This window comes from Rhinolophus hipposideros (genome assembly GCF_964194185.1).
Source record: "Rhinolophus hipposideros genome assembly, chromosome: 14".
NCBI classification, from domain to species: Eukaryota; Metazoa; Chordata; class Mammalia; order Chiroptera; family Rhinolophidae; genus Rhinolophus; species Rhinolophus hipposideros.
The window spans coordinates 46,864,120-46,883,553 of NC_138060.1; the positions used below are offsets into that span (position 1 = coordinate 46,864,120).

Consider the following 19,434-nt stretch of genomic DNA (forward strand, 5'->3'; position numbering starts at 1 on the left):
ATGCAGACATCCTTCTCTATTGAATCAGTGCTCAATAGTGAATGATAAGAGAAATTATTAAAACGTTGCATTTTCATGGGAAAACTTGATTATTTAAATTACAAAAAACGTGATTTTTCAATTCATAAATTAGGCACATAATTCTATGTTACACAGAAAATAAAATTATATTAATCAGCAATACTTTATCAGCACGAAGTAAATATGCTATCAACTATTCAATATAGTAATGTAGTTACTATTGCCCCACCTTGAATGTATGTGTGAATACAGATGTGTGTGCTTGTGTCTGTGTGTGTATGTGTGTGTGTGTGTGTGTATCCAATGTTTGTATATATACACCTATTCTCCCCCTCCATGTTGGCTTCTGTCTCCATTTCTTTACTGCAACCATTCTGATCTTTTCAATGTTTCTCCACCTTGTCTTCTCAATAACATTTGACGCCATTGAATATGCCTTCCTTTTTCAAACATTACCTTCTTTTGGTTTCCATGTCATCTCATGCTCTTAATTTTCCTTCTGCATTTTTTCTTGGGAGAGCTCTTTTACTCCTTGGTTTCAAATACTGTGTATATATTCTTATGCCTATCAAGTTTAAACCTCTAGTCCAAATCTCTCTTCTCATCTTTAGACACGCAGTCACTGAGAGAAGGAAACATAGTGAAAGAGCCCAAGTAGTTGCCCAAGTAATTACCCAAGTAGAAACCTGGGTGTCGTCCTTCACACTTCCCTTTTATGCACCCCCACATCTAATCTCTCAGCATGTCCTATTAATTCTATCTCCCAAATATTTCTCAGATTTATCCACTTCTACCACTATTGCAGTACCTGGGCAACATTGTCCTGCCTCATATATCACAACACACAACATACTAGTTAGTCTTCTTGCCTCCAGTCTTGCCTCCTCTTGTTCATTCTCATACTTTACTCAAAGAGATTTTTCTAACTGTGGTTATTAAAATATTTTGCTTACAACCCCCCAATAGAAATTGTAAAAGATATATTTACCCTCTTATACATTATTAAGTTGACATAAAACTATTTTACTATAAGTTCAAATTATTACAAAGGGTGGAATATTTAGTATAATTTAACAATGATACAAAAAAAGAGCTGCATCCTCTTTTGAATATATGCAAATGAATGTAAATTATAAGATTTGATACCTGTCATTGTCCTCTTAAAAATGCATGAACAAGTTCTCTAACAATTGAAAACTTTTTTATCGTAAACTTATATTTCTATTCTACTTCTTCCACAGATTTTATCTTAAAGAATAATGTTTAATCTTTTGTTGATTATTCTATCATGCAGCAGAAAATCATATGTATAAGCTGAAATTTTTATTTCCTATAACTATAAGGCTCTAAGTATTAATTTCTTACAGATTGAGTTACTCTCACTCTTACAATATAATTGATGAAAATAATATAAACATACTATATATTTAAAAAATACTTATTAAATATAAAAAGTAAAATTTCATAAGAAAACCACTTTATAATGCAATACATGTCTTATTTTCTATGAATTTACATGTCTGCAGATAAATATTACTTATTTCTAGAATGAGACAATATTTAGAATAAATTCCATGTTCATATTAGACCACTTACACAGATACAATTTTTGAGAAGTTTCAATGCCACAAATAACTATGTGGGATAGGAAGGAATTTTATTTTAAGAATTACAGTTATTTCTTTAAATTCCTTCCAAGTAATATATCAAGAATCACATGATATATTATTAAAATTATTTTACAATGATGTATCAGTTGACAACTTGATTAGATTATCCTTCAAACTTATGAAAAGTAAAGAACACCCTCTATCTTGAGAAAGTATCTTTCACTAGTTATTTGAGTTATTTACTTGGTCAATGTCTAAGTATACCAAAAACACTTTATCAAAACTTTTCGTATAACAATTTTACCCTTTCACTTAGAAGCACCTTATTTATGAATCTAAGACTAGTGAAAGCCAGGCTTTAAATATATAGATGTGTGTGTGTGTGTGTGTGTGTGTGTGTGTGTGTGTGTGTGTGTGTGTATAAAACCTATATGTAAAAAATATATATAAAATATTAGGAATTGCACATTAGGATATTTCCTGTTATCTGTTTTTTTAAAAAAAGATCTTTACATTTGTGCCAAAGTTCCATTTTCTAGGTCATTTCATAATGCTTTAAAAATCACGAGCTGTAGACATAAAGAAAGTCTCTTGAGAATTATTATATAGAGATAGCATCATGATATCATTTAATGGTGGAAACAAACAGAATAAAAGCAGAAAATGCACATTTGAAATAGCGGATTTAATCATTAATAAACTGATGTTAATTTTAACTTTAGGACATTCGATGAATGTGATTTGCAAAAATTAATAGCAAACAAAAGAGAAGATATTGCCATATATTAATGATTGCTATTCACACACTATTTAGAGTAGAATCCGCAACATATTTCTTTTAAGTTATTCTCATAAGTACTCTGGAGGAATGACTAGATGACTAGAGATGCTTACAAGAGACAGCAAAAGACTCAGTCCAAGCAAAGTTAATATATGTGTTTACAGTATGCAATCATTCCTTATAAAAAGTAATGAAATTGTTTCTCTACAATCTGAACAAAAATATAAACATGAACTTATTTTTTTATATATGTTCCTTCTAGTGAAGTTGTAAAATCTGTTGAAAATAAATCAGTTATCTTCCACTTTTTCCTTTTTGAAATCATGTAAATTGTGTAGCTGAAACACAGGTCTCTTATTAGTGTTAGCAAGTTATTTCTGCTTACTAAAGAGGAAAATGTCCAGAAAGTTATAGATTCTTATTTCCAAACATCTATTTTTACTATTGGGGATGTTTCCATTCTAAGACGGGAAGGTAAAGCAGGGAACTTCGTCTTGAGTTTTTGCCTGGATGAAATAAAGTGCCATCCTCATCAATGTTTTTGACAAAAATGTTCTTTTTTTCCTCTCACCAAACTCTCCTCAGGAGGACTGCTTTCTCTGATGATAATTCAGGAATTAAAGGGACAAAATTGTTAAATAAAAGTTATCATTACTCCTACATCAACACTCTGCAATATATCTGATTTCAAAACATTCTAACACCCCACTTCTGATACCACATCTTTCCCTTAATAAAACTATTTTTTTAAACAAAGGGAAATCTCAATTCTACAAATGGATTTATCATGTCTTGATAAGAGGTCTTCGCCAATATCAATATTTTGAATTGTCCACTTATTTGGTGCCCAGCAGAGCAAGATGAAAAATAGGTGAGTAATATATCTCTTTTTTTCGTAAAGAGGGAGAAGGACAATTGTGATAGGGTAAGAGGGAAAAGAAAACTGCATGATGTCTTCACCACAAGGGTGTGTATTCTCAAGTAGATCAGCTTTAGGAAAGAGTCCAAGAGTGAGTAGAGGACTTTAAATTTGATTATTTAAAACTATTCATTCCTATGACCCCTTGAGCCCCAGTGAATGACCCTACCCTATTTGAAGTCTTTTGTTCAAAAACATAAGCTAATATTACTTCAGTGTTTAACCTGTAAGTGGCCTCTCCTTTCTCTCAGGATCAAGACCAACTCTGTTAATGTCACCTACAAGGTGATGGGGCTGTGTCTGCAATCTTACCCTTACACTTAACCACCAAATAGACTGGGCTTCCTTAGGTTCTTCAAACCTACCAGGATTTCTTTCCTTCAACGTTTTTGTGCATGTTTTCTTCAACCTCATGTTTTTCTCTCTCCTCTCCTGTGTTTTAGCCTGAATTACTCCTATTGAGCTCACATTTTAAATGTCAGTTCCTCTCAAGGACCTTTCTGGACTGCCCACCTTCCTCCCCTTCCAACCAGGGCTGGATTCAGCACCCCTTTTTAAGCACATATAGTTCAGTCCCCATAAGGCCCCACCTACCTCTCAGCTTTATTATGATAATTAAAGCTTACTTGTAGCCATGAGACCATGAGGGCCATGAGCACTCTTTTGTTCACTACTCTATCGTCAACACCTTTGTCAAGGCCTAGCATATAAGTTGATTGAAGCCCATATTTCAACAGATATGAGAGAATTTACACATTCAAACAAATCCTGCCCTTCAAAGTAGTTACTTTAGCCAACTATCAGATTATTTATTCCACTGCTCAACACAATTAGGAATTCCTCAGCATGAAACATTATACAAACCAGTTATAATGATCCCAGAAATGCCTGTCCGGAACCCTGAGTTCTAGGCTGGACTTCGTCATGGATTCATTTTCCATTGGGTAAGTCATTTAATATTGACCTATCCCTCTACTTCAAAGCTCTGTAGTTTCTTCCCACTGGTTTTACTTTAATAAAAACTCACCTATGGGCCATGAACATAGACGGAAATGACTCACTTGTACAATGAAATGGTTTACTGGGCAACATAGTTCTCCATTTATAAATTAATCAGGTGTCTTATTTCTCTTTCCAGTTTTCTTTTTTATCATTTGAATTTGAGCCCTTGACTATCTTGTTAAAATGATGACACAGTTGGTAAATCTTCTTAAGTTTTTTTCCTATTATTTAGTAGTTCTGGTAAAAAGTTTAATGTTGGAAATGAGAAGATGGACACTAAAACGAAATTGAAGCTTGAGATTATTGTGGACTTCATGAAAATTAGGTTTTATTATTCTCATTTAAATCAAGTAATTATTAAAGTCATGTCTATAATAAACTTGATTAGTATTTGCTATGGAAAACTATCTTTTCTGATGATTCTGTGATGATTTTCATTAACATATCACATTAGTGTGTTTCTGTGTTTTTTTAAAACCCCCACACGTTCAATAAATGATTAAGTTAATCTTTTAAAACATATAAGTAAAACAGTTAAGAATTAAAAGTATAAAACGTGTTAAAGAGAAAGAGAATAACAGATGTATCACGGACCTGGGATGAGTTAATTTATGAAGCTATTAAAATACTGCAAGTTTCCTAGCAGCTCACCTATTATAGGAAATTCATTGGGTAACTCAATGAATTTAGTTCTGAGTCTAATAAGAGGACACCTACAGATTTGTTCTTTTCAATATAGACTTTTTTTCCATTCCCATCAAGTCATAGATAAAATCTAACACAAATTTTATACAAATCTCAATATATTTTGTATCTTTTGACTCATTGTCACATTATTAATTTATAGAGCTTCAGGTGAACAGAAAGTTTGGGTCATCAGACTCGTTATATCTTGTGTTATCATTATACCCTTTGACACTGTGAAAAAAACAAGTGCAAGAAGTTTATTTGCTTTTAATCAACATATTAGAATCATAATATTCAATCTATGAGCAATCTATGAGTTATCTATGAGCAAAATATTTGTTAGTAGGATGAACTAAAGTCAAAAACATTTTTGAAAGTGGCCTGCAATAAATATGACCTTTTGTGATCTTTCCCAACTATTCAATCTAGTGATAGGTACCCATTATATTTTCTATTTAAAATATTTAATAATAAATACATTTTAAATTTCTAAAGTTATAAAAATGCAAACATTGAAGGATCTATTTCTCATTATGATCTTTGTATGAATAAAGAAAAAATGTGGGAAATTTGCCAGTTCTCAATGTTTAGATTATATGGGGAATAAAAAAGTGCTTATTAGGGGCAACTTCTAGAATGACAGTGCCACTTTACGTTTGTGGAGTTAGTTGAGTCTCTAAAGAAGGGGTTTGGAATCCTGAGAAGGTGATCCAGACAGAAAGCAAGCTCCTTATATAGGTTTCAGTGCTCTGTTTTACCCTTCCTTTAAGGAACCACTGCTTTTCTGAAATTCCCTATAAACACAATGAAATGGGGCTCCAGAGGGATAGTGATCAGTGGCAAGGGGTAGGATTATAAAATCAGGTTAGGCCAGGTGTTGGCCTGGTGGGCCTGTGAGTTTGGAAATTAACCTGTGGAAAATATGGAGGGCTTTCAAGCAATGACATGATGAGATAGAAAAGGGTTTTAAAAGGCACAACCTTGCTGAGGTACATAGGATGAACTGGAGAGAACAAAGCCTGGAGATCTGAAGTAGTTGGGAGGTTACAAAAATAGCCCACGTGGGAAAGGATATGTGTCTGCACAAAGATGTTGACTGTGAAGAAAGAAAAATATATGGTATTACAGAAGGTCACACAACATGATTTAGGTTTAAGGAATGAAATGAAGAACTTAAATTCAAAGATAATTGAGTGTTCAAGATGGGCTGAGTTCTGAGAATACTAATAGAAATAAGGATGACAGAAGGTAAGTTTTTTATAGGGTGCTGTGTTTGAGGTATCAATATGATAAAATTATTCAGTAGAGATCTGGACATGCAAATCTGAAACTTGAGAAATCAGCTCGAGTAATGTTTGGAAACCATCCACATAAAATGCTAGAGTTGCGTCCCGAGAATGGATCAATTTTCTAAGAGAAAGACCATAGAGAAGGCTGGAGTTCTCAAGACTGAACATAACGGAAAAGTCAAGAATTTAAAAATAGAAGGATGAATCAGAAAGCAAGCAAACAAAAAAAAAGAACAGGGCAGAAAGCAGAATTCATGGGAGAAGTAGGTGAGTGTCATTTCAATCTGGCCCAAAGTGGAGGAGAAAAGGCTTTCAGAAAGGATCGATGGAGACCATGGGAACGGCGACAGTGTTGGATGCCCCAGAGAGGATGAAATGAGACCTGAGGAAAAATCTGAATGCATTCAGCTTCCGAATGGTTTCATAGAAGCAGCAATTTTAATCCTACTTGTCTCCTCTCTTGATAATAAACCTTCTCTTAGTGAATGTGATTCTGTTTTCCATAGTGGGAAATGCACATCCCCCAGGGTGCAGAACTTCTCCAGCTCCTCTCCAGTAGCTTATCTAGAATACCAGATGTGTCGTATTGGGCACTTATGTCTTCAACATTCTTCTCAGGACCACCACAAGTAGCAATTCACTCTACTTGAGAAGAGGTCATGGCCATTTATGGCCATTTCTGTTTCCTAAGAGTATGCTCATGGATTTCTGGAAGTCACAGATGGCAAAAGTACTGTTATATAACATCTGGCATTTATTGACCACCAAATATGTGCCATGCATTCGCTAACATTTCCATAATTATTTCCTTATTTAATATTGGCACCCCTGTAAGTTGGACATTATTGGGAATTATTGTTCCAAATTTTTTTGAAGTGGCATCCCAGAATTGTTTTATTCCTCTTGTAGTAGAAAACAATATCTCTATATCTTTGAAAACTGAGAAAATGTTCCACTCTTGGACCAAGAGATCAAAGAATCAAAATTAGAAAAGCATTTCAGCACTAGAGAATAGTGTTTATCAGGCCATATGTCACCTACTCTTCTGGTTTGTTACGAATAATTATTTGATATTACAAATTTCAGGGAATATCTTCTACTAGAGATAAAATGAAGCTCCTTATATAAATGAGAAATACCATAATTTCTGAATGTAAGGAATTTTTCACTAAGTCAATTTATTTAGGCTAAGTATAGTTAAAAGTTTTAATCTGAAATTTGATATAGTGGCTTAGCTATCATCTCTTGCATCTAGTTTATAAAAGTTGACAGTTTCTTCTTTTTTGTTTTTAACCTATTGGCTTATGGGAGAAATATATCATCATTTGTACTTAAACCCAAACTACAACGTAAAAATAATCTACAAATCTGAGAAGGTATATTTCACCCTGAAAGTAAACAGGGGATGCACTTTTCATGACTAATAATTTTTATAATTGGGATACTATATCTTTTCTATCTAATTAATGAAGAGTTGAGTTATTCATATCTTCTGAAAATCCAGCCTATGTTGCCCTTTTAGTGGTAAATTGAAGAAGCTGTCATTAACTATATTTCACAGGTGGGTTGTGATTGAAATTTTTTTTTTCTTTTCCAGCCCAGAGCTTCCCCCCCTTATGATTTCAGAGTGTGATAATCATAGTTTGAAGCAGAAGTATATTAGATGATGTTAAACCCTTTGTCTCATGTAAGCCCTAAGTCAAAGGATGAATTGAAGAATGGTTAAATAATGAATCAAGGCTGGTGGGAAAGTGTTAATGAGTGGGCACTAGGTAAAAGGAAAGGTAAGGAGGGAAATTTAATCAGGAGCCTCTCTCCAGGTTATAGTATCTGTAGCTGGATGGGCCATTACTTTAGTGGTTACAGCCAGTTTCAGTGCAAATCAGATCAAGCAAAGTGGCTGTGTTATTCTGGTAGGAAGTAGAAGCCAGGAAAGCCAGGGAAGCCAGTGAGCAGAGAGCTATATAATCTAGTCTGAACCTCAAGAAGCAAATGTGTAAACCAAAGAGAATGCTGGAGGGTGCCAGACAAGAGCAAGGACCAAGTCTGGGTGGAATGAAGGTCAGCTACGAAGACATGTTGAATATAAGAGCTAATGAATAAGGGAAGCTATGGGCAGTAGCTGAAAGGAGTTTAAACCCTTCCTGGTAGGGTCTCAGATCCAAATAGAATGAAAGGAACCTTATGAAATGCCAGAGTTATCATATCCCACAAATGATTTAAACCTTTTATGAATAATTAAATCAAATTACTTTAAATTAAATATAAAGTCAGTATATACTAAATAGCTATTCTTCCCAGACACTGTATGAATCATCCGAAATACAAAAGGACTAGGACATGGCCCCTGTAAGTTCAAACCCCATAGTCTAGTAAAGGAGAAAGGCTTGAAAACAATCAAAAGAAAGCATATAATAAAATGGGGATGTGAACACAGTGTGGGAATCATCATCACGATACTGAAAGAATAAGGAAAGCCTGCACAGAGGAGGGATTTGTGACCTGGATAGAAAATACACTTTGCCAGGCTAGAAAGTCAGGGATTAGGACAGTGCCTAAGTATTCCAGGTACAGTGAAAATATGTGGGTAGATTGAAAGATATATTGGCATTAGAATGATGAGACAGAGAGGGAGCCAGATAGAGACAAGAGCTGTGATTAGCCTTACCTGTAGGGCAGTAATTCTCAAGGCGTGCTTCCAGGATCAGTTCCATTAGCACCTGGGAATGAACTAGAAATGTAAATTCTCAGGCCTCACCTAGCATGAGAAATTCTGGAGAAGGGGTGGGCCTAGTGCTCTGTACTTTACTGAGCCTGCAGAAGATTCTGACGTACAATGAAGTGTTAGAAATGCTGCAGGGAAAGGTGAGACTACAGGGAATAATTAAGCAAGGGAGGGACAAGATCCTATTTTCTTCTTGGGTGAAAACTAGCCCAAGAATGGAGGATGGACTAGACTAATGGCTTAAGACCATCACTACTGCAAGAAAGAGAGGCTGAAACACAAATATCTGTAATGAGAAGATATGGGTCAGCATTTGACATGGTGACTAAGGAAGCAATTTGGAGTTGCTAATTAGGAGGCAACCAAATAACCCAACGTTGAAGTACTGCTGTCTATTCTTAAAGTTTCTCATATCTTTCACTTCAACATTTTTCTATTTTTCTCTTATTTCTTACATAATTGGGCACAAATGGCAGCATTACTTTAATAACAGGAGTAAAGAAGGCCCTGGAGAGCCCCACAGTACTGCCTAGGGTAGACCCCTGTAAATCTTTGTGTTTTTATAAGAAGGTCTGGAAATCTTTCTGTTATGGTCTGAATTGTGTCCTCTACCCCAAGTTCATGTGTTGAAGCCCTAGCCCCCAATGTGACTGCATTTGGAAATAGGGACCATAAAGAGGTAATAAAGGTTAAATGAGGTCACAGGGTGAAGCCTTAATCTGATAGGACTGGTGTCCTCGTAAGAGGAGGAAAAGACACTAGATAACCATACTCTCTCTCTCTCTCTGTCTCTCTCTTACTGTGCACAGAAAAAGGCTATGTGAAGACAAAGTGAAAAGGCATCTCAATAAGCCAGGAAGAGAAACCAACCCCGATGGCACTTTGATCTTAGCTTTCCAGTTTCCTAAACTGTGAGACTATAAATTTCTTTTGTCCAAGCCACCCAGTCTTCGGTATTTTGTTTTGGCAGGCTGAGCTGACTAAGACACTACTGTTGTAAAATGAACATGACCTTTGGAACCAAATGGTTGTGGATTTAAATACCAGCTCTGCCATTTATTAGCTGTATCTTTGTGCCTTGCTCTCTTCATTGTAAAATTTTGACAATGAAGATCATATTGCCTCTTCTAGTCATTTATTTATTCAGCAATTATTTATCAAATGCTTTGTATGTGCGAGGTACTCAAAAAAATTGCTATGTTCTGAGGCTGCAATAGTGATTAAAAGCAAACGATATAGAGAGGGTCTATATCGTTATAATATAGAGAGGGTCAGACAATAATAACTAAATCTCAAAAATTCATGTTAATTTGTAATTACCATTAGTGCTACAGCTTCTACTAAAGAGATGTGCTGCCATCAAGGAGCGTGCCCCTTCCTATGGTAGCCTTCTATCAATGATTAGTCAATGCAGGAGTATAAAGTTTAGTCCCCTCATGTCCATTCAGGACAATTCTGAATCCCAGCTTCAGAACTCCTCATGGAGTTGGTTAAGTTGTTGTTATGACTAACCACAGCTCAACTTCTCCATCTGCCTAACCCACTTTCTTTCCCTTCTTTCTAAAAGTATTGACGACCAAAGCACTCTCTACTAAACTTCCTGTGTGTTAATCTCCACCTCAAAATCTGCTTCCTAAGGATGCATGCTGCAATATCAGGTTTATAAGGAATATTTATAAACATGCTCTGACATCACTTGTCATCAAGTGAAGATTCTTTAGCTGAACCTGGGGAGTGGGACAGGGGCTCTGCAAAGACCATCCCTCATCTGTCTGCTCACAAACTAGGAGCCAGTGGACACAGAACCAGGATGGCCAGGGCAGGTGACACTGCTTATTGTCCTGACACTGACCAATCACAGATCTTGTCTTGAACCTTTAAGAAGTCAAATGGTGAAATGTGTTGAGACATAGCCTGAAATTGGAAGAGATAAGAACATCATTTGCACCTTCACTTTACCTATCCAGAGCTTAAGAGTTGGAAATGACAAGACTATGACACAGTCACAGAAATGGGTGGAGATTTGCACAAGATAAATTGCCTAGAAATAGATTTAAGATAAAAGAACTGAAAAGTACAAGGTAGGTTATTCAGTAAATACTGCTGGGAATATAGTTTTAGAAAAATTGGTTAATTAGTTGGAAAAAAGTAAAGTTAGATATTCAATTCCCACAATAAAATCAAATAAAGAGGAAAAAAATAGATATAAAATAATTTTAAAAAAAGAAAATGGAAGAAATATAGAGGATGAGATGGATTATCAATAAGAATTAAATAATGGAATAAATAATAAGTAAAAATACTCCATATATGCATAAATCTGTCAAATAATTATTATTTAAAGTAAAAGAAAAGACAATTATAATACATGTCACAAACAGGATAGAAAATGGTTTCACATAGAAAGACAATATATAAATCAATAAGAAAAATAGTAATAGCTTAATTCAAAATGGAAAAGAATATGGTAGGAATTCATAGGACAATAAAAAGTCTAGTAAGCAGACAAAATATTTATCACTTCTAATAAAAATTAATAAGTTTTAACCATATGCCTGGTTGTATCAATTTAGCAAATACATTGAAAATGACTTTACCTATTGTTGACAATTCATCCACAGAAACTAGCACAATAATTCCATTGCTTAGGTATCATCCTTCAGAAATCAGCTAGAAATGAAAGTTTTGTTTTTAGAATATTTATTTCAGTGTTAAATTTAAAAGAAAAATTAGAAACAACATTCAGATTCAACAATAGATAAACAGTGAAATAAAGTTTGATATTTAGACATAGCTCACAACAAGAAAAGAACAGGCAAATAGTGGATTGGCATGATCCTGGAGACAGTTAACTGGGTTTGTTTTATTTGGTTTTTGTTTTTTGGCCTGGATTTTTAATGTACTCCCAATGGCATGTTGCATAGTTAGAGAGAACTTGATAGTTACAGAGAAGATGGCAAACATTTACACAGTACCAGAGGAGTTAAGAACATAAACTGGATTGGATTTCCCTGTGTTCCCATTCAGTTGCGTTGCTTGTATGATCTTATTTTATGGGGAATGAGGGAACTGTTGCAAGTCTTTGTGTTAATTACTCGTAGGACAATGTCTTTGAGTAGCAAGGAGCAGGAACCCACTTAAATCATTTTAAACAAAATATGGGAAACAATGAGCAAGTGCTCTTTTAGGCTAGATTGTGTGCAAGTGGATTGTTTTGGAATATAATCCCAGGGAGCAGGAGTGAGGGGTAGGGAAGAGTGAAACCAGGGAGGAGGGAAAGATAATACATGAATGTTTTACTGTTCTCCACTTCTCGGTTGACCGGTGCTGGAGACCATGAGATTTTGGAGGTATCATACAAAATGTGCTTCCAGAGGAATAAAAAGTGGGACACATTTATCCACGGGATTCCATTCACTATTGATCATTGTGAGCCACAGGCATTATTTAACTTCCCTGCACTTCTGGGTTGTATAGGTGTGCCAGCAGAGAGGGTCCTTGCGGATGTTTCAGGCAATAGTGTCAGAAAAGCAAATGAGAGTTACAAGTTGCTGCCAGTTTCACCTGCATGATAATGCTTGAAACCTACAAAGAACTAGTGGTCACGTATAAGAGTTGGGGCTGAGAGGGTTTGGAGCTGTGTACAAAACATGTCCTATATAGAAGACTGGTGATTCAAAGAAGAGCGAAGATCCAGAAAGGTAGGAAGAGAGTTGAGTCTCAGAGCAACTACAACCAGAGGTTCAAACTCCATCTGGATTTTCTTAGTCTTGAATCTCTGTTTCACTTTGGTTGGGCATCATCTTTTCCTTAGAGACAGCTTTCTTTACATTGCATAAAATGTCTCTTAATGGTTTTTATATTTTGCATTTTACAATTTCAGCCTCAGGAGGCAAACTGGTATACTTATACCCACATCTGATATTTCCTAGGGCAATGCTCCTTTGGCCTGTTTTAGGTCAGGCATCTATTCTTGGACAAATGTGTATGGTTAAAGTTAGGTGTTATGTAAGAACATGAGGACACTGGTAGAAACCACATAATAAAGTAGGGGTGGAGCAGTTTCCTAAAGAAGAGTGAGATGCCAATCAGATAACACCAGAAATGTGTATTTTATACTCTACCTAAGTGGGTGGCTGGACCAGAAAACAACTCTTAAAGCCTGTAGAGTCTGGGCCTACCTTTAGCCAAAGATCAGAAAGGATAAAATAGTGCCTGAATTAAAGCAGAAGTTAGTGACAGGGAGGAAGATAGAAGTGATGCTAAGGAGAAATAATCAATGGACCATGTGACCCATATTAGTTTCACATGGTGCCCTTACAGTCTCCATTACCAGGAACTTATGTAACAAACACTTACATTGCCAGATACCAAGTCCTGTGACAGATGCTAGAGCTGCAAGTGTGCATAAGACAAAGTCTCTCCCCCCAAAGAGCAGAGTCTTGTGACGTAGCAACAGAAATACCTCATTTCTATAGGAAAACTTCCGTCCACGCCTTGGGATCCCTGGCTCCATGACCTAGAATCTAGTTAATAAAATATATTAGTATAAGCACTCTTCTTTACAGAAGGCCAAGGCCTGAGTTTGTGGAAGGTCTTCATTTGGACTTATTGCTTCAGATGTGATTGATAAAAGATATCAGAATCAATGACATGGGATTATTTTGTCTGGGCATAACCCTAGTGAGAAAGCACTGGCACTTGATAGCAATTCTCAGCTTTTTATTTTCTTCCCCCTTGGGTCTTGTCTGTATGGCTACAAATAATAGAGTCCAATATAGCTCAACCATATTTGTGGTTCATGATGGCATGATGGTCACTCTACACCTAGTCAGTAAAATGCTGTCAATTAGGACTCTATTTGTCTTTCTCTTATTGAATACCTAATCATTCTTTAAGGCTTACTTTAAATATAAGCATTTATATAAAGTCTGCTGTAATTAGAAACAATTTTCCAATCCTCTAGGTACCCACATTATCTTCTCTCATATTGGACTGTAATTATTCATACATTTGTCTCTCTCCCTCTAGACGCGGAGTTCCTTAAGGGGAGGGACTTCATCTTATTTATCTTTGTTTCCCCAGGACTCAGCACAGTGTGTAGCACGTAGTAGGTTCTGCAGCTTAGGGGAGTTGTGGATAATGAATTCAGAAAGTTTGTCCTCTGTCAGATGAACAGTGCAGAGACATTTGGTGTAAGTCACTAAAGTTTTTCTGACTTTATTTCCTTTAATTAAGCAAAAGACCCTTGTGATATTTTCAGTGCAGCTGGCCATCTAACTAGAATTTCACTATATTTCAGACTCAGTGTAAAACAAAAAAACACTGCTGTTTTTGTTTGTCAAGTTTTTCAGCTCCTGTGAGAAGTTCTACAAAGGATCACAGAATCTGCAGAAGACCAAGATAAGAGAACTCCATGTAAGTCATGTCACAGTAATTATCTTTAGTATTACTGCATTTTTTGGGAATAAGAGTCTCTGACCTCAGAGAAAATTGTAGTTTGTCTGAAAGGAGGCCACCCAGAAAACAATACACAGTAAAAACAAAACATAAAATATAGAAAGCCTTCTGCAGAGGTGAGAGGTGACTTTTTTCACACTTTTTTTCTCATATGATAAGTGATAGGTCACACTGTTAAATCTCCTTTGTTCATTTGAAGGGTGTTTCACATAAATCTGATTTAAACACATTGTTACCTACATTTCAGTCCTGAAGGCAGAGTAGCTTTGAACTATTACATTAACACAAAACAAAACAAAAAAACAACAAAACCTGCATCTAGTGCAGTAATAGTTCAAAAGAATAGTTTTCTAAAAGAAAAAGATTTTCATGACAGTAACCAAAGCTAGAATTTGTGAATGTGTTACTATTTCCAGAAACCACTCTGAGTGTTTGTCAGTTTCAGTCAATCATGCAGGGATGATGTTATTGAGGAAACTGAGGCTGAGGAGGAGAAATGATCAAATATAAGTTAGAAGTAGGAGAGCAGATGTGTAGATGTGTAAAACAACACGAGTGAATATCATAGCTATAAAGTTGAACAAAAGAAGCAAGATTTGAAAGACTATATACTTTATGATTACATTTATATAAAGTTCAAAAACAAGCAAAACTCATCAATTCTCACAGAAGTCAAGAGAGTTATTACTTTTCTTAGGTAGGGTTTGACGAGTAGGGGTTATCAAGGAACATTCTGAGGGACTAGTGATGTTCTATATCTTGACATGGTGGTAGTTCAAAAATGTGTACACGTGTAAAAACTCATTCAGCTGCACAAAGATTTGTGCCCTTTTCTGTATATAAGTTATATCTCAACACAAAAAGTTAAAAAATAAAAGGAGGGGAGAGAAATTATAATTTAGCTCTGTTTAGTTACAAAGGCCCTCTCGTTCCTCTACCCTTTCTGCAATGTCTCAAGTTTTTAAATACAGAATTTTGCCTGTTTTCTGGGAGAGTGCACAGAAATGTCTCCATATATTCTTTAATATATTATTGCAAATAAGTTCATATAGTGGAAATGGCAGAATACTGGAGTCTGGTTATGAAAAGTTGATGTAGTAAACTGGGACGAGTTTATAAAGAGTTTTGTGAACCTTATTAAAAGGAAGGGTTTAGATTTTCTTTATAGGGAACCACTGAGGGATTTTATATAAGAAATTTTATGATCACATTTGCTCTTGTGGGTGAAATGGATGAGAAAGAATGATGGCAGGAGAAAAAGTCTAGGAAGAAAGAGCAAGTTAGGAGGCTGTTATAATCATCTCTGCAAAAGCAGATAGATCTAGGACTAAGAGTTTTGACTCTGTGAATGAAATAAAGATATGTTAAGGAAAAACTGAGTGGATGCTGTGATCAATGGGATGTGGGCAGTGAGAGACAAACAGGAGCGGACTGAAGCGGCCAGATAGACTGATCTATAGTGAAGCAGGCCCAATTCAACCACCAGGAAAACAGGGACAAAGTATATTGCTCTGGGGAGTGGTTAATGTGAGGCAAGTTGTCAGGGCTCTAGCCAAGTGATTTGAGATGCAAGGAATGGTTCTAGTCCTTAATAAAAACAAACAAGCAAACAAAAACAACCAACCAACCAAACAAACAAAACAAACCCAAGAAAAAGAACACCACCACCACCAAAAAACTAGACTGTTATAGAGTGAATTGTGCCTCAGAAAATTCCTATGTTGAGGTCCTAAGCCCAGTACCTGAGAATGTAACTATTTGGAGATAGGGTCTTTAAAGAGGTAATTAAGTTAAAATGAGGTAATTAGGGTGGGCCCTAATCCAATATGAATTGTCTTCTTATTAATTAAAAAAAGAAATTAGGACACATACACACATAGAGAGACGACCATGTGAAGAGACAGGGAGAAGATGGCTACCTGCAAGCCAAGGAGAGAGTGCCTCAGAAGAAACCAAACCTATAGACACTTGGATCTTGGACTTCCAGCCTCCAACTGTAAGAAGATAAATTTCTGTTGTTTACGCCACCCAGTCTGTGGTACTTTGTTATGGCAGCCCTAACAAACTAATGTAAGTGTCCATCTGGACTTAAGGGCTTTCAAATTGGAGAGGGCAAAGGATGTGGAGGGTCTGGGGGCTAAATCATGCAGCTCAGAAAGCGGTCAGGGCCACCAGGGCCCCTTGAACAGTGATCTTCTAGCCAGGAACTAGTTCCAAACTCCATCAACTGGCAGGGATTGGGTTTCTAGTGTTCTTCCAAATATAATTCTCGTCAGCTCAGTGATAGGACTGAGCAGAGCTACAGGTGGAAAATCTTTAGTTCTGATCTGGGCAGAGTTGGAAGCAAGCAGGGGATTACTGAACACCTCAGTTTGTAAAAATAACCAACTGGATATCAACATAGAGCAAAAAAAGAAATGCTAGATATAGTCAGAATTGACTTGATAAACAATTAAGACATTTGTACTTGCACATTCTTTGGATATTAGACTAAGAAATATTAATGTCTAGTTTACATACCTTTCTTTGCCTTCACTTATATCTTTCACTATGGATTGACTACTGTCCTTGCTCCCTTGTATGACAGCAATTTCCTCCTAACTGGTCTGGCTCAGTATTGCTCCCCAGTAATGAGGATCAAGGGCAGATCATCTGAAACAAGAATGAATGTATTGCCATGATTTTCTTATTTGTCTGTACACATTTGAAAAGGAACGGAATCACCTAGAAATTCTACCTGACTCCTTATTCTACTCTCCAAAGTTTAATTGTATAGATTCTTCCTTTGCAATTACTCTCACATTCATTCCTTCTGTTTACATTTCTATATATTCTAGTTCAGGCTGTTTTGGGATCAGACTGACCTACTACAATAGCCTCCTTACTGTTCTGCTTACCTCCTGGCTCTCTCTTCACCCCTTAAATCTATCCTGCAGAAAATATTTAGAAAACATCACTTTGACCACAATGCCATTTTTCTACTTGTTAATCTTCAACAGCTACTCACTGCCTATAATAACAACTTCAAACACACCTCAGCCTACTGCTTAAGGCTTTGGGAATCTGGCCTCCTCTAACATATTTCAGTCTCATTTTCATCTACCCTACCTTCCCAAATACCCAAACACATGAAAGTAGTTTCAGGCATTGCCCCCTATATGTCTGCCATGTAGCCTTGTGCTTTCACCCCCCATACTGCTGCTCAAATGCTTCCATTCCTTACGTACCCCCCCTTTTCTGTGTCCCACCTATCCTTCAATAACATCTCAAATCCTAGACAAACCAAGATGCTTTTGTTCTTGTTTTTCTTCTAGCATGACATGCCTTCTTCTGTGCTTACCCAGGCTACCTAGCCAACCACAATTTCTACCTCTCCTTTGCAATCTTTCCTAACCAGCCTGGCATTTAATCCTTTGTGAAAGGCTACTGGGAGGCCTTTAGGTAACAGATATTGTCCAAGCCCTAGGGATCATGGTTGGATAATACATAGTTCCTAATTTCCAGGACAATATGCTCTCCTCCCTCTTTATGTGTCTATTGCAGTTATTGCCCAACGACTTTGGCAATATCAAGTTACTAATAATGTGATATCTTAAGAAATTTCTTCTGTTTTGAATTGCTGCTTAAAATTCTATGATTTAAAAAAAAGGCTTATGTTTCCCAGTTAGATTGTAAAGACTTTGCTTCCAAATGATATAGTTTAGTATGAAAGAGGAGAGGATACACTATTATGTAACAGGCATTGAGGTGCTATTTTTCCTAGTGCTTCTCATAGTGTGATATGTCTAGCAGTCCATTTTATGGGACACACAAAATCCATGATTTTACAGATATTTACTGCTTAGGATAAGGCTAAAGTGGATAGTGCCCATTTAAATTTTTTAAAAAGTGAGTTGATTTAAATAAAAACATTAAATAAATGGTTCGAGTGATACTCAGTTATGGCAAAAACTATAGACATTGTCCTTCAAATACTGAAACAGTATTATATGATATCACATTTATTTCTCACAACCACCTTGAAAATTAGAAACTAAAGTCCGGAGAAATGTTGGAAGTTATTCAAGTCAGAAAGCTAATAAGTTGTGATGCAGGTGCAGGTTCAGAGACCTAGGTACTTGTACTAAAGCTCTCAGAATTTCCCCCTTTACCATGATGTTCTTTTGCATACAGGAAGATTTCGTTTAATTAATTATGTGTGTGTCTGACTTGTGCTTTTTTTTTTTTTTACCCCAGCTCATGTCCTCAAAAAGATTGACTTTCTAAGTTAAATCCTTCACCTCTAGAAAAATAAAAGAGGCACCAGAATGAGTTTGGTGTGTTTCTAAGCACATTTATAAAGCATACAAGGAAAAGGACCTGATTTCCTGCCTGGCTGAGTGAAACATTAATTCTTCACTTTGGCACCTCAACCTACAGCTGTAATAAGGGCCGTTATGCCCAAATAGGCCCTTAAACGGAAGACCTGCTGAGCAGAGACCCACTTTCCCAGCCCTGCTCAACTGCGTCAGCTTTTCTGCCAACTGACCAGGCTGAAGCAGCAGCAGGGGAGGAGGGACTGCAGGTAGGTGGGGAGGGGATCATTTTGAAAGCCCTAAATCCCTCGCAGGATGAAGCAGCTGCTCCTTGTTTTTCTCACATCTGTCCCATCTGTCCCTGGCTGCACAGCACCCTTTGGAGGTTCGAGCTAACTAAACGTGGATATGACAAGGAAGAATTTCTGAAGGCTTGGTGAGTGGAAATGAGCATAATTGCCACCCAGAAAGTTTCTTCTATTGAGAAGAGGGCAGTTGGGGTTCTTAAGGAGGATGGTTAACACCTTACTTCATTTTCCTTACAAAACATACAGCTTTAATTGACAGAGTCGGGATTTGTAACATCACCCAAATTGGACTAGAAGCCCTGAGGATATTATTTCATAAAACAGAGGTACCCCAGTG

The 19,434-nt window shown here is 36.4% G+C and overlaps 1 protein-coding gene across 1 annotated transcript in view; it reads left to right on the forward strand.

Annotated features, from left to right (window-relative positions):
* The first annotated feature begins 19,056 nt into the window (after positions 1–19,056).
* Positions 19,057–19,434, forward strand: part of CMC1 (C-X9-C motif containing 1) — a 70,672-nt gene continuing 70,294 nt past the window's right edge. The window contains exon 1 of the mRNA XM_081072559.1: positions 19,057–19,225. The gene's annotated coding sequence lies outside the window, so the exon portion shown is untranslated. The remainder of the gene's footprint in view (positions 19,226–19,434) is intronic.